The sequence below is a fragment of the Conger conger genome, chromosome 16 (assembly GCF_963514075.1).
Source record: "Conger conger chromosome 16, fConCon1.1, whole genome shotgun sequence".
In the NCBI taxonomy this organism is placed as follows: Eukaryota; Metazoa; Chordata; class Actinopteri; order Anguilliformes; family Congridae; genus Conger; species Conger conger.
The window spans coordinates 2,172,555-2,186,918 of record NC_083775.1 but is presented as its reverse complement, the minus strand read 5'-3'; positions in this window follow the sequence as shown (position 1 = coordinate 2,186,918).

Genomic DNA, 14,364 nt, shown 5'->3' with positions numbered 1-14,364 from the left:
GACTCTCAAACCGAAGGCAGTTGCCTCTCTGCCCGATTAGTCATCCGTCCTTCAAGCGCGACTTCGGAGGAGCTTTGGCAGCACGCCGAACGAGACGCACTTAGAAGGCAGGAAGACGTCAGAGTGAATTACGCGATGCACGACAACAAGCAATTTAGCTAGCTCATAGAAAGCTCATGGAGGCTTACAAACATTAAATATGTTATTTCAGTGTGTTTCAGTAATTAAAATGTCATTTAAAAAATATAACCACAACTGAATATCGAGCTCGCTGTGTACTTGCACTTGTGAACGAGCTCTTTTCCAGCTCTTTTCTAACTCCTCCGCTGTTTTCAGCCGCCATTAATTTAATGGAAGTAAGAAGCCTAGGGTTTAGTCGCAAAGAATTATGGGATATCCTACCCGGTGAAGGATGCATCGGTGCTGCCTTCAAAATCGGTCAGATGAAGCACCTTAGAAGGCGTTGTTTTTTTGCACACTTGTGAATGGGGCAGCACTCCATGCCTTCCTGCCTTGGAACACTGCCCAAGGCGGCAGCGTTTCTGCCTTTGAGACTCGCTGTTTCAGCCTGGCTCCCCCTTCTGCACAATCTAGAAAAAATGCCTTCTGAGGAGGGCGGAGTACGAGTGTAAATCTCATTTGCATAAGGTATTCTCCAACCAATCAGATGCCGGCTGTGTTCCGTTTCATATCGATGCCTAAGGGTATTTTTGTGCACTTTGGTTTTATTGTTCTTACTGATTTCAATATGTTTTATTGTTACAAGCTTCATTGACTTTTATTGGGTTGATCGTTTTTATTGATTGACGGTGTGTGTACGATTGCGTGTGTGCGTGCAGGTGTGTGTGCGTGTGGGCAGGTGTGTGTGTGTGTGTGTGCGCGAGTGCGTGTACAAGCGTGTGTGTGCATGTGAGTGTGTGTGTGTACGAGCCAGTGTATGTGTGTGTGTGTGTGTGTGTACGAGTGTGAGTGTGTGTGTGTGTGCAGGTGTGTGTGTGTGTGTGTAGGTGTGTGTGTGCAGGTGTGTGTGTGTGTGTGTGTGCAGGTGTGTGTGTGTGTGTGTGCAGGTGTGTGTGTGTGTGTGTACGAGCCAGTGTATGTGTGTGTGTGTGTGTGTACGAGTGTGAGTGTGTGTGTGTGTGCAGGTGTGTGTGTGTGTGTGTAGGTGTGTGTGTGCAGGTGTGCAGGTGTGTGTGTGTGTGTGCAGGTGTTTGTGTGTGTGTGTGTGTGCAGGTGTGTGTGTGTGTGTGTGCAGGTGTGTGTGTGTGTGTGTGTGTGCAGGTGTGTGTGTGTGTGTGCAGGTGTTTGTGTGTGTGTGTGTGCAGGTGTGTGTGTGTGTGTGCAGGTGTGTGTGCAGGTGTGTGTGTGTGTGTGTGTGCAGGTGTGTGTGTGTGTGTGTGTGCAGGTGTGTGTGTGTGTGCAGGTGTGTGTGCAGGTGTGTGTGTGTGTGTGCAGGTGTGTGTGTGTGTGTGTGTGTGCAGGTGTGCGCACACACACACACACACACACACACAGCCCTGAGCGGGCGGACTGAGCAGACGGGGGGGTACCTGATTCAGGAGCCTCTGTAATGTGCTGACCTCGATCTCTGTGGTGTCAGCGGGGGGATTTGTCCGTATGTCTCTCCCTCTCCTCTGCGCGGTACGAGGCCCTGTAAGAATGATAAATGGACAATCCTGGCTCGTGTCACGCTGGGAGCTGGGCATCTGGCTGCAGATTACCAACGGCCAAAAGCCTGCAACCCCCCGGCAAACCCCCGGCACAGCCCCATTCATCTGAGACTGCTCATTTCATTCCTTAAAGCTGGCGCTTCCATTTGTGTATTTCAACAGTTTTATGTCATATTTAATGATATCTCTTATTACATTACATGGATTACAGTGGATTGCTTGTATTGTTATTTGGCATTTAAATAGCTATTTTTAGATGATTTGTTTTTGAATATTTTATCTATTTTATTTATTTTACGTACGTAATTCAGGTCTCCTTTGGAAATAAGATAAATCTGAATGGGATTTACTTGAATAAATAAAGGTTCATAATAATAATAATCAGGAAGTGGAAAGCTCTTGTTAGTTACAGTAAGGATGGAACAGAAAGATGAACAGATTTCAATGGAAACTCATTCCTGGCTTAAAGTGTTGGTTTGTCTTCCACAGGCAATTCCCCATATGCCAACATGCCATTAATTACAGCATCCTGCTGCAGTCCTGCAGCCAAGCTGAGCTTGTTCACCCTTTGAGGAGTACGTGCGTACCCCATGTTCGTACGTACAGCAGGTTCCTTAGACTGTTTTTTTTCCCCTCTTTAGAATTCCGAGTCAGTGTTCCAGAACTCCACTGCTTTCATTGACATGAGGTGATTGTGACATCAGCATTAGAATGTTGAGCATTCCAACCACACAGTTACTGCAAAAATATGAGCAAAATATAAGGATGTGTGGCTCAGTCAACCTGCCCAGTATAAATATAGGTTAAAATAACTATAATATAATATGTGTGATTAATACTTGCATTATTGTCCTTGTGTTTACTCCAATGCTACTCACACCTTGCAGTGGACTATGGGACTACCCCTCCTGTAATTCATTGTATCTGTCATAAACAGAAAGCACAAAGAATTCTGTCTTCCGTCATTCGGTCATGACTTTGCCAGAGGAATATGAATACACGGGAGAACCATTTTCTTTTCTTTTTTTGAGCGCTATAATGGCTGCAGTTGTGGCGGCACGAGGCTGATGGCTGTGAGAAGGGTGAACAGGGATTTCTGTCACGGTGTTGTATTACGCGGGGTTTAAGATGAATCTTTCCGACTGCGTTGTATATCAAGCCATTTGTTCTTTATCGAGCTGCAGCCACAACTGCATCCAGTGTTCTTTTGGCTTTAAAAATAAATCTGATCAACAAGCCGTCCATTGAAGATGAGACCACAGAATCCAGCTCTGAATGTAGAGTGCAAACCCGTGTTTGTACACGGCAGTTTGGTCATGTTCAGAATGCATGTACACACCTCATGTGGAGCAATGGGCCAGATTGTCACAGGAGGCAGTGTGCGTGTGTGTGCGTGTGTGTGTGTGTGTGTGTGTGTGTGTGTGTGTGTGTGTGAGTTTACTGCACACTGGTGAGCATGTGTGTATGTGCGTGAGAGTGTGTGTGTGGTGTGCATGTGTGTGTATGTGTGAGAGAGTGTGTTTGCGAGAGTGTGTGTGAGTGTGTGTGTGCGTGTGCGTGTGTGTGAGTGTGTGCGTGTGTGCGTGTGAGAGTGTGTGTGAGCGTGTGTGTGTGTGTGTGCGTGTGAGAGTGTGTGTGAGTGTGTGTGTGTGTGTGTGAGAGTGTGTTTGTGAGTGCGTGTGAGAGTGTGTGTGTGAGTGTGTGTGAGAGTGTGTGTGTGTGTGAGTGTGAGAGTGTTTGTGAGAGCGTGTGTGTGCGAGTGTGCGTGTGAGAGAGTGTGTGAGAGTGTGTGTGTGTGTGTGTGTGCGTGTGTGAGAGAGTGTGTGTGTGAGTGTGTGTGTGTGAGCGTGTGTGTGCGTGTGAGAGAGTGTGTGAGAGCGTGTGTGTGTGTGTGTGTGTGTGTGTGCGTGTGTGAGAGAGTGTGTGAGAGTGTGTGTGTGTTCACTGCATGCTGGCGGTTCATCAGGTGATCAGGGTGGGGAGATTACTCACCCTGTCGCAGGTGACAGGGCACTGTGTAAATCTGTCTCCTGCTCGTTTTTGTTGTCGTTGTAATTTTGCTGATGGAGCCAGTCGCCTGATGTCTGGCTATCTGTGCGATCAGGGCAGGCTACTGGGCGGGGAGGGCCTAGCAGGATATATCACATGCAATAAATGGCTGTCTTAACAAGTGTTTTTAGTTTTGTAACAAGTCTTGTATTTGCAGGAAATACTAGATTGTTTTAAGTTACCGTTTGCTTGAGTATGTGAAATTGTCTCACCCCGTTGGAAAATCTTCAAATGAGTCAAACTTTCTCGTCTCATTTTTTGCACCATTCTCTGCAAACTCTAGAGACTCTAGAATCCCAGGCGATCAGCGGTCTCTGAGATACCCAAACCACCTGTCTGCACACCAACAATCATTCCACAGTCAAAGTCACTCAGATCACATCTGTGACCTTTGGTCCAAAGAACTGCTGAACCTCTTGACCATGTCTGTATGCTTTTAGACATTTAGTTACATGGCAACAATCATGCGGCAGCAACATGGGATTTGGTTTCTTTTGGATCCATTAAGAGGGTGAAACTCCTCGAGGACACACGGGCGGAGAGCAGTCGAAGCTAATGGAGACTTCACATGGCGTTCTCTGTGGATCCACGTGTGACGGCGGTCCTCTGACAGTTTGGTGGCAGCGCCTCTGATGCGGCTGAATGAACAAGAACCGCCTCTATGTCTCTGAGTGTGGGAGGAAACCCACCGTGAACTCCTTATGAGCCAACAGTGCAAACCACTACACCACTGTGCCGCCCAAGGGAAATGTCAATCCCTGATCCCCTGTCTTGGCCAGCTCAGTCACTGCTGGACGGACAGAGAGACAGAGAGACAGAGAGACAGAGAGACAGAGAGACACTGACACTGACACTGACACCGACACTGACAGAGGGGGCGACGTGGCTCAGGCAGTAAGAGCAGTCGTCTGGCAGTCGGAGGGTTGCCGGTTCGATCCCCCGCCCGGGCTGTGTCAAAGTGTCCCTGAGAAAGACACCTAACCCCCAAATGCTCCTGACGAGCTGGTCGGTGCCTTGCATGGCAGCCAATCGCCGTCGGTGTGTGAGTGTGTGTATGAATGGGTGAATGGAGAAGCATCAATTGTACAGCGCTTTGGATAAAGGCGCTATATAAATGCCTGCCATTTACCATCTGAAATGTGCTTTTTTTTCCACCTATTTGGTTGCCACGTGTACCATCTATCTATACCAATCACTCATATTATCTAGGATGCACTGCATACATACGACCACGTCCCCCAGCAGCAGGAATGGACCTAACGATCTGGAGTCGAATCGTCTCCAACCGCGACTGTGAGTCCGCGGCGATCGGGGCTGTTGTTGTATGTGGCGAGCCTCCCCCCGCTGAGTCCTCCCCCCTGGCGAGCCAATTATGCCGCTCCACGTGACAAACTCGGTGTGCAACTGAACTGCGACAGCAAGCTTTGCTGCATCTTAGCCTTGCTCCAACAAGGCTCTGCGAAACCATCTTAAGCTGGGAGCTGGTCTGAGCTGGTCTGAACTGGTCTGGGCTGGTCTGAGCTGGTCTGAACTGATCAAATAGCTAAACCATCTTGAGCTGCGAGCTGGTCTGAACTGGTCTGAACTTTTCAACCAGCTACCAGCCATTTCAAAACATAGCTTGAGTGTTTTTTTGTTTTTTTGCAGCATGGCATGGATAATATTGTAATAAGATTGAGGTACTACTGACTCATTTTACAAAACAATGGTAAAAGTAGTGATGTCAGGAATGATACTGAAGTGTGTGTCGAGTACGCACGTCAGTTTTCACTGAAGCCCCACTCCAAGGCTTGTATAGTTTTCTGAAAATCACATGACAGACGAGGCCTCATTTTGTGAAGAACCACATGATCGGTTTGGTTTGAGCAAAGAGCTTTGCTCTCTGGTTTGAGTGTCGAGTTTGTCGAGCGGTCGTTCAGTGCCGAGAGCGTCCCCAGTTTCACAAACACTTCTACTTTTACCATTATATATTTTACATATTTTATTACTTAGAGTAAATACATCAGTAAACATATATTAGCCTGATGATAATGATAAGTGTACGTTCGATGTATATCATAAAGCAGTAAAGTGAGAATACCTATTGGTTACACCACACTTTTCTACGACTTGTCAGTAATGTTTCTGGCAGGTGAATTAAACTTTTTCGCCTCTTTTTTACCAGCAGGGGTCAATAATGTGTACTGTGTTGAATGAGGCCTTGAGTAATGAACGTATTTCTGAACCCCTGCGACGTGATCATATCCTGTCGGGACTTCCAAAACCATATTGCTGAACATTTTCACACTGGTTTTAAAATGGACAGGCCTAATCATCAACACACATTTTCTACCTTTTCATTCTCTCCTGTCCTTCCTGATTGCTGGCTGGTGGTGGTTCAGTCTACCATTTTATACTCTAAGGTCACTGGGAGGACGCCATTTTTTAAGCAGTCAGGTGACCAGGAGGAGGCCATTTTGTGAGCAGTCAGGTGACTGGGGACAGTGTATAAGAAGGCCTGTTTTTTGGGCGCCTCGCCCCAGTTTTTGGCAGAGACTCAGTTTGGACTCACATTGGATCTGCTGTTTGGCAAACGCTTTTGGGATCGACAGGCTTTGAAGAGTTGGCCTGGTGTCCTCTGACTGCCTTTGTTCCGTTTCTCTTTTTGATGATTCCAACCTGGAAGAACAACCTGCATCTGAACCTCTGAAGAGTCCTCCACAGAGGGAAGCTGGATCTGGTGGGACTCCAGGCCTGAGCTGGCCCTCGACCCCAGGGGTATGGGCACTGACCACCTAGCCAGGTCCTGTCTTTGATTTCCACCTGCATGCAGACATCGGACACACAAACGCCCTTCGTTAGGGAAGAGTTTTGGTTCATTTCGGGCTCGATGGCAGTGGAGTACTGCCGATCCCCCTTCTTACAGAGGTCTACATAACTCATTCACGTGTCATGACGCCCAGCTTTAGATTATTACTAATATCACAACATTGCAATGTATGAAATTATTCATGAGGCCATCTGCGCAGAATATCATGGTAATGTTATACGGTCATTGCAGGTGTCCTAATGAAAGTAATATCTGTACTGATGGTTGTACATGAACTGCACATTAACCTCCTAAGACCCGTACTCTTTTTTTGGTGTGCATTTTTAATTTCTCTTTGCTATTTGGGCTTATTGGGACCTGATAAGTATAAAAACTAAGCATCATCTTTTGACATGATGTAGTTTTTGAGAAAAATGATGTCCACATATGTGGACTCTCGGTCTTAAGAATGAAGTATTATGGTTGTACAGCCCAAAATGTGGAGTCCACGCATGTGTACGCCAGGTCTTAGGAGGTTAAGGCTGCGTGATCCTCACAGTGCATGTAGCAGGACAGCGCTGTCTCTCGCTCATGTTAACGGGCCTGATGGACGATATCTTCTCCGCACACTTTTTGAACTGGATTTGAACTTGAATTGATGAGTCTGCGCACGTTGAAGAAGCCATTTTTAATTTGTTCCCAGTATCTGCAAATCACCGGTGGAGGGTCGGAGAGAGGCAGCACTTGACGTTTGAGAGGGAGAAGAAAATGAACCCGGTCTCTTCATTTGTGTGCCCGTCATTACCATATTAATTCATGCTTGAAAAGGTTTTCTGTTCAGTTCCTGCTCAGTTTCGCCCTGGCTTGATCGGCTAGACCCACTGGGCCATGCTGGTTGATCAGGTCATAACATTACATTACATTACATTATTGGCATTTGGCAGACGCTCTTATCCAGAGCGACGTACAACAAAGTGCATACCCATAACCAGGGCTAAGTGCGCTGAAAGACCCTAGAGGGAAGTACAATTTCAACTGCTACCTGTACAACAAAGATAAGGACCAGGGCCTATTTTATTTTATTTTTTATTTTTTTAAATCAACAAATAAACAAACAAAGCAAAAGTGACCAAACTTAACTATCCAAACACTGCTTACCTAGCCAACTAAAAATACCAAAACACAAAGTAAATCACAAAGACAACACTTAAGGTTCACAGGGAGGTAGGGAGGGATGGGGAGAGGTGCTGCTTGAAGAGGTGCGTCTTCAGTTTGCACTTGAAGGTGGGGAGAGATTCTACAGCTTTGACGAGCATATGACCAGCGTGAGGAGCGTATGACCAGTGTATGACCAGCGTATGACCAGCGTATGACCAGCGTATGACCAGCGTATGACCAGGGTGACCAGCTCCATGCTCACGCTGGCAGAGCTGGATCGCCCCCCACCCTGGAGCCTCCACTGCAAATCGCCATTAATTTGCTAATTATGTCTTGTTGAATATTTGATGTGTATTAATCTGGGTATTGTTCTGCTTGAATGTGTTCATCGGCGGAGCGGGGATAGAGACCACACTGACTCACACACACAGCGGAGCGGGGATGGAGACCACGCTGACTCACACACACAGCGGAGCGGGGATGGAGACCACGCTGACTCACACAGCGGAGCGGGGATAGAGACCACGCTGACTCACACAGCGGAGCGGGGATGGAGACCACGCTGACTCACACACACAGCGGAGCGGGGATGGAGACCACGCTGACTCACACAGCGGAGCGGGGATGGAGGCCACGCTGACTCACACACACAGGGGAGCGGGAGACCACGCTGACTCACACACACAGCGGAGCGGGGATGGAGACCACGCTGACTCACACAGCGGAGCGGGGATAGAGACCACTCTGACTCACACACACAGCGGAGCGGGGATGGAGACCACGCTGACTCACACAGCGGAGCGGGGATAGAGACCACTCTGACTCACACACACAGCGGAGCGGGGATGGAGACCACGCTGACTCACACACACAGCGGGGATAGAGACCACGCTGACTCACACACACAGCGGAGCGGGAAACCACGCTGACTCACACACACAGCGGGGATAGAGACCACGCTGACTCACACACACATAGCGGAGCGGGAGACCACGCTGACTCACACACACAGCGGAGCGGGGATGGAGACCACGCTGACTCACACACACAGCGGAGCGGGAGACCACGCTGACTCACACACACAGCGGAGCGGGGATGGAGACCACGCTGACTCACACAGCGGAGCGGGGATAGAGACCACTCTGACTCACACACACAGCGGAGCGGGGATGGAGACCACGCTGACTCACACACACAGCGGAGCGGGGATAGAGACCACGCTGACTCACACACACAGCGGAGCGGGGATAGAGACCACTCTGACTCACACACACAGCGGAGCGGGGATAGAGACCACTCTGACTCACACAGCGGAGCGGGGATTGAGACCACGCTGACTCACACACACAGCGGAGCGGGGATAGAGACCACTCTGACTCACACAGCGGAGCGGGGATGGAGACCACTCTGACTCACACACACAGCGGAGCGGGGATGGAGACCACGCTGACTCACACACACAGCGGAGCGGGGATAGAGACCACGCTGACTCACACAGCGGAGCGGGGATAGAGACCACGCTGACTCACACACACAGCGGAGCGGGGATAGAGACCACTCTGACTCACACACACAGCGGAGCGGGGATGGAGACCACTCTGACTCACACACACAGCGGAGCGGGGATAGAGACCACGCTGACTCACACAGCGGAGCGGGGATTGAGACCACGCTGACTCACACACACAGCGGAGCGGGGATAGAGACCACTCTGACTCACACACACAGCGGAGTGGGGATAGAGACCACGCTGACTCACTCACACAGCGGAGCGGGGATAGAGACCACGCTGACTCACACACACAGCGGAGCGGGGATAGAGACCACGCTGACTCACACACACAGCGGAGCGGGGATAGAGACCACTCTGACTCACACAGCGGAGCGGGGATAGAGACCACTCTGACTCACACACACAGCGGAGCGGGGATAGAGACCACTCTGACTCACACACACAGCGGAGCGGGGATGGAGACCACGCTGACTCACACACACAGCGGAGCGGGGATAGAGACCACGCTGACTCACACAGCGGAGCGGGGATAGAGACCACGCTGACTCACACAGCGGAGCGGGGATAGAGACCACGCTGACTCACACAGCGGAGCGGGGATTGAGACCACGCTGACTCACACACACAGCGGAGCGGGGATAGAGACCACACTGACTCACACACACAGCGGAGTGGGGATAGAGACCACGCTGACTCACTCACACAGCGGAGCGGGGATAGAGACCACGCTGACTCACACACACAGCGGAGCGGGGATAGAGACCACGCTGACTCACACACACAGCGGAGCGGGGATAGAGACCACACTGACTCACACACACGCTGACTCACACAGCGGAGCGGGGATGGAGACCACGCTGACTCACACACACAGCGGAGCGGGGATAGAGACCACGCTGACTCACACAGCGGAGCGGGGATGGAGACCACGCTGACTCACTCACACAGTGGAGCGGAGCGGGGATAGAGGCCACGCTGACTCACACACACAGTGGAGCGGGGATAGAGACCACGCTGACTCACACACACAGCGGAGCGGAGCGGGGATAGAGACCACGCTGACTCACACAGTGGAGCGGGGATAGAGACCACGCTGACTCACACAGCGGAGCGGGGATGGAGACCACGCTGACTCACACAGCGGAGCGGAGCGGGGATGGAGACCACGCTGACTCACACAGCGGAGCGGAGCGGGGATGGAGACCACGCTGACTCACTCACACAGCGGAGCGGGGATAGAGACCACGCTGACTCACACATACAGCGGAGCGGGGATAGAGACCACGCTGACTCACACACACAGAGGAGCGGGGATAGAGACCACTCTGACTCACACACACAGCGGAGCGGGGATAGAGACCACGCTGACTCACACACACAGCGGAGCGGGGATGGAGACCACGCTGACTCACACAGCGGAGCGGAGCGGGGATAGAGACCACTCTGACTCACACACACAGCGGAGCGGGGATAGAGACCACGCTGACTCACACAGCGGAGCGGGGATGGAGACCACGCTGACTCACACACACAGCGGAGCGGGGATAGAGACCACGCTGACTCACACACACAGAGGAGCGGGGATAGAGACCACTCTGACTCACACACACAGCGGAGCGGGGATAGAGACCACGCTGACTCACACACACAGCGGAGCGGGGATGGAGACCACGCTGACTCACACAGCGGAGCGGGGATGGAGACCACGCTGACTCACACACACAGCGGAGCGGGGATGGAGACCACTCTGACTCACACAGCGGAGCGGGGATAGAGACCACGCTGACTCACACACACAGCGGAGCGGAGCGGGGATAGAGACCACACTGACTCACACAGCGGAGCGGGGATAGAGACCACGCTGACTCACACACACAGCGGAGCGGGGATAGAGACCACGCTGACTCACACACACAGCGGGGATAGAGACCACGCTGACTCACACACACAGCGGAGCGGGGATGGAGACCACACTGACTCACACAGCGGAGCGGGGATAGAGACCACGCTGACTCACACACACAGCGGAGCGGGGATAGAGACCACGCTGACTCACACAGCGGAGCGGGGATAGAGACCACTCTGACTCACACAGAGGAGCGGGGATGGAGACCACGCTGACTCACACAGCGGAGCGGGGATGGAGACCACGCTGACTCACACACACAGCGGAGCGGGGATGGAGACCACTCTGACTCACACACACAGCGGAGCGGGGATGGAGACCACTCTGACTCACACAGCGGAGCGGGGATTGAGACCACACTGACTCACACACACAGCGGAGCGGGGATAGAGACCACTCTGACTCACACAGCGGAGCGGGGATTGAGACCACACTGACTCACACACACAGCGGAGCGGGGATGGAGACCACGCTGTCTCACACACACAGCGGAGCGGGGATGGAGACCACGCTGACTCACACACACAGTGGAGCGGGGATAGAGACCACTCTGACTCACACAGCGGAGCGGGGATGGAGACCACACTGACTCACACACACAGCGGAGCGGGGATGGAGACCACTCTGACTCACACACACAGCGGAGCGGGGATGGAGACCACTCTGACTCACACAGTGGAGCGGGGATGGAGACCACTCTGACTCACACAGCGGAGCGGGGATGGAGACCACGCTGACTCACACACAGCGGGGATTGAGACCACGCTGTCTCACACAGAGGAGCGGGGATAGAGACCACGCTGTCTCACACAGAGGAGCGGGGATAGAGACCACGCTGACTCACACAGAGGAGCGGGGATGGAGACCACTCTGACTCACACAGCGGAGCGGGGATAGAGACCACGCTGACTCACACACACAGCGGAGCGGGGATAGAGACCACGCTGACTCACACACACAGCGGAGCGGGGATGGAGACCACGCTGACTCACACAGCGGAGCGGGGATAGAGACCACACTGACTCACACACACAGCGGAGCGGGGATAGAGACCACGCTGACTCACACAGCGGAGCGGGGATAGAGACCACTCTGACTCACACAGAGGAGCGGGGATGGAGACCACGCTGACTCACACAGCGGAGCGGGGATGGAGACCACGCTGACTCACACACACAGCGGAGCGGGGATGGAGACCACTCTGACTCACACACACAGCGGAGCGGGGATGGAGACCACTCTGACTCACACAGCGGAGCGGGGATTGAGACCACACTGACTCACACACACAGCGGAGCGGGGATAGAGACCACTCTGACTCACACAGCGGAGCGGGGATTGAGACCACGCTGACTCACACACACAGCGGAGCGGGGATGGAGACCACGCTGTCTCACACACACAGCGGAGCGGGGATGGAGACCACGCTGTCTCACACACACAGCGGAGCGGGGATAGAGACCACGCTGACTCACACACACAGTGGAGCGGGGATAGAGACCACTCTGACTCACACAGCGGAGCGGGGATGGAGACCACTCTGACTCACACAGCGGAGCGGGGATTGAGACCACACTGACTCACACACACAGCGGAGCGGGGATGGAGACCACTCTGACTCACACACACAGCGGAGCGGGGATGGAGACCACTCTGACTCACACAGTGGAGCGGGGATGGAGACCACTCTGACTCACACAGCGGAGCGGGGATGGAGACCACGCTGACTCACACACAGCGGGGATTGAGACCACGCTGTCTCACACAGAGGAGCGGGGATAGAGACCACGCTGACTCACACACACAGCGGAGCGGGGATGGAGACCACGCTGACACACACAGCGGAGCGGGGATGGAGACCACTCTGACTCACACAGCGGAGCGGGGATGGAGACCACGCTGACTCACACACACAGCGGAGCGGGGATCGCTGTTCACTCGTACGGGCGCAGTGGCAGCAGCGATGGGGACAGGGGGCAGTTCTTTCTGGCTTCAGCGCCTTTTTTCTTTTCGAAAGATTAAAGTGAAATGTTTAATTTAGCGTTACATCCCCGGGCGGATGAAAATGGACGGAGGGGCTGTGCGGGCGCTGATTAATCTGGGGGTGAGTCACACATCGCTCTTTAGCGATGATCCCGTAATGGGGGTCAGAAACGGCCTGCCAGAGACTGAGTCTCGCGCCTTTCATCATTGAAGTTGAAGTATGAGACGGCCTTTTCCTCAGATCTGAATCGAGTGTCAGGCTTCCTCCAGTGACAGAATGACTAGATCCCTCTTATGCTCTCAGAAACAAAGGTACGGGGGTCATTTCTGGCTTGTAACAGTCAAGAGAACAATAGCAGCAATGAACACGCTCAAACCACAACACTGTTTATCCCTCCCCCTTCTTTGTAAGCATGCTGATGGCCTGTAGCGTAGTGGTTAAGGTAAATGACTGGGACACGCAAGGTCGGTGGTTCTAATCCCGGTGTAGCCACAATAAGATCCGCTCAGCTGTTGGGCCCTTGAGCAGGGCCCTTGAGCGGGGCCCTTGAGCGGGGCCCTTGAGCGGGGCCCTTGAGCGGGGCCCTTGAGCGGGGCCGTTGAGCAAGGCCCTTGAGCAAGGCCCTTGAGCAAGGCCCTTGAGCCTGCATTGCTCTAGGGGAGGATTGTCTCCTGCTTAGTCTAATCAACTGTATTAGATGAGAGCGTCTGCCAAATGGCAATAATGTAAAAATGTAGTGTAATGATGTTGAAATGCCATTGGCTGTGCCAATTATAACCAATTTTCAATCAATGAGCTTGAATCATTGTACAGCTATACGATCTTTTGGTTCAGAGTGCCGGCCTGTCAACTGCATATTTTGGCACCTGAATTTAAGGACTATTAACACAGGCAACATGTCAGTGAGCCTTTTTCAATGATGGGAAGGGATTTACAATGTCTTCTACCAATGTTGTAACACAAAAATCTTTCCTAATGTACCTTTTGAGGAACGATTATTATTTGAGGTATATTTTCCAAATATACCCAGAAGATACATGTACTATTTGGAAACTAATCAGTCCATTCTACAAGCAAAAAAAAGGTACAAATTAATTTTGTTTTGCTGTGTTGGAGTACATTGTTATGTTCCTGTAGTCTATCTCCCCCAGTGGTAAGTGTTTACACCCTTTTAGGTACACTTGTTTTCTGCACCTTCGTTGAGTGTATTATACGAAGGCTTTTTCCGCAGCGTATCTCACACTGTTGTATTAGCGGAGTTTGGGGGGTAAAAGTCTGTTCTTCGGCCGCCCGGCC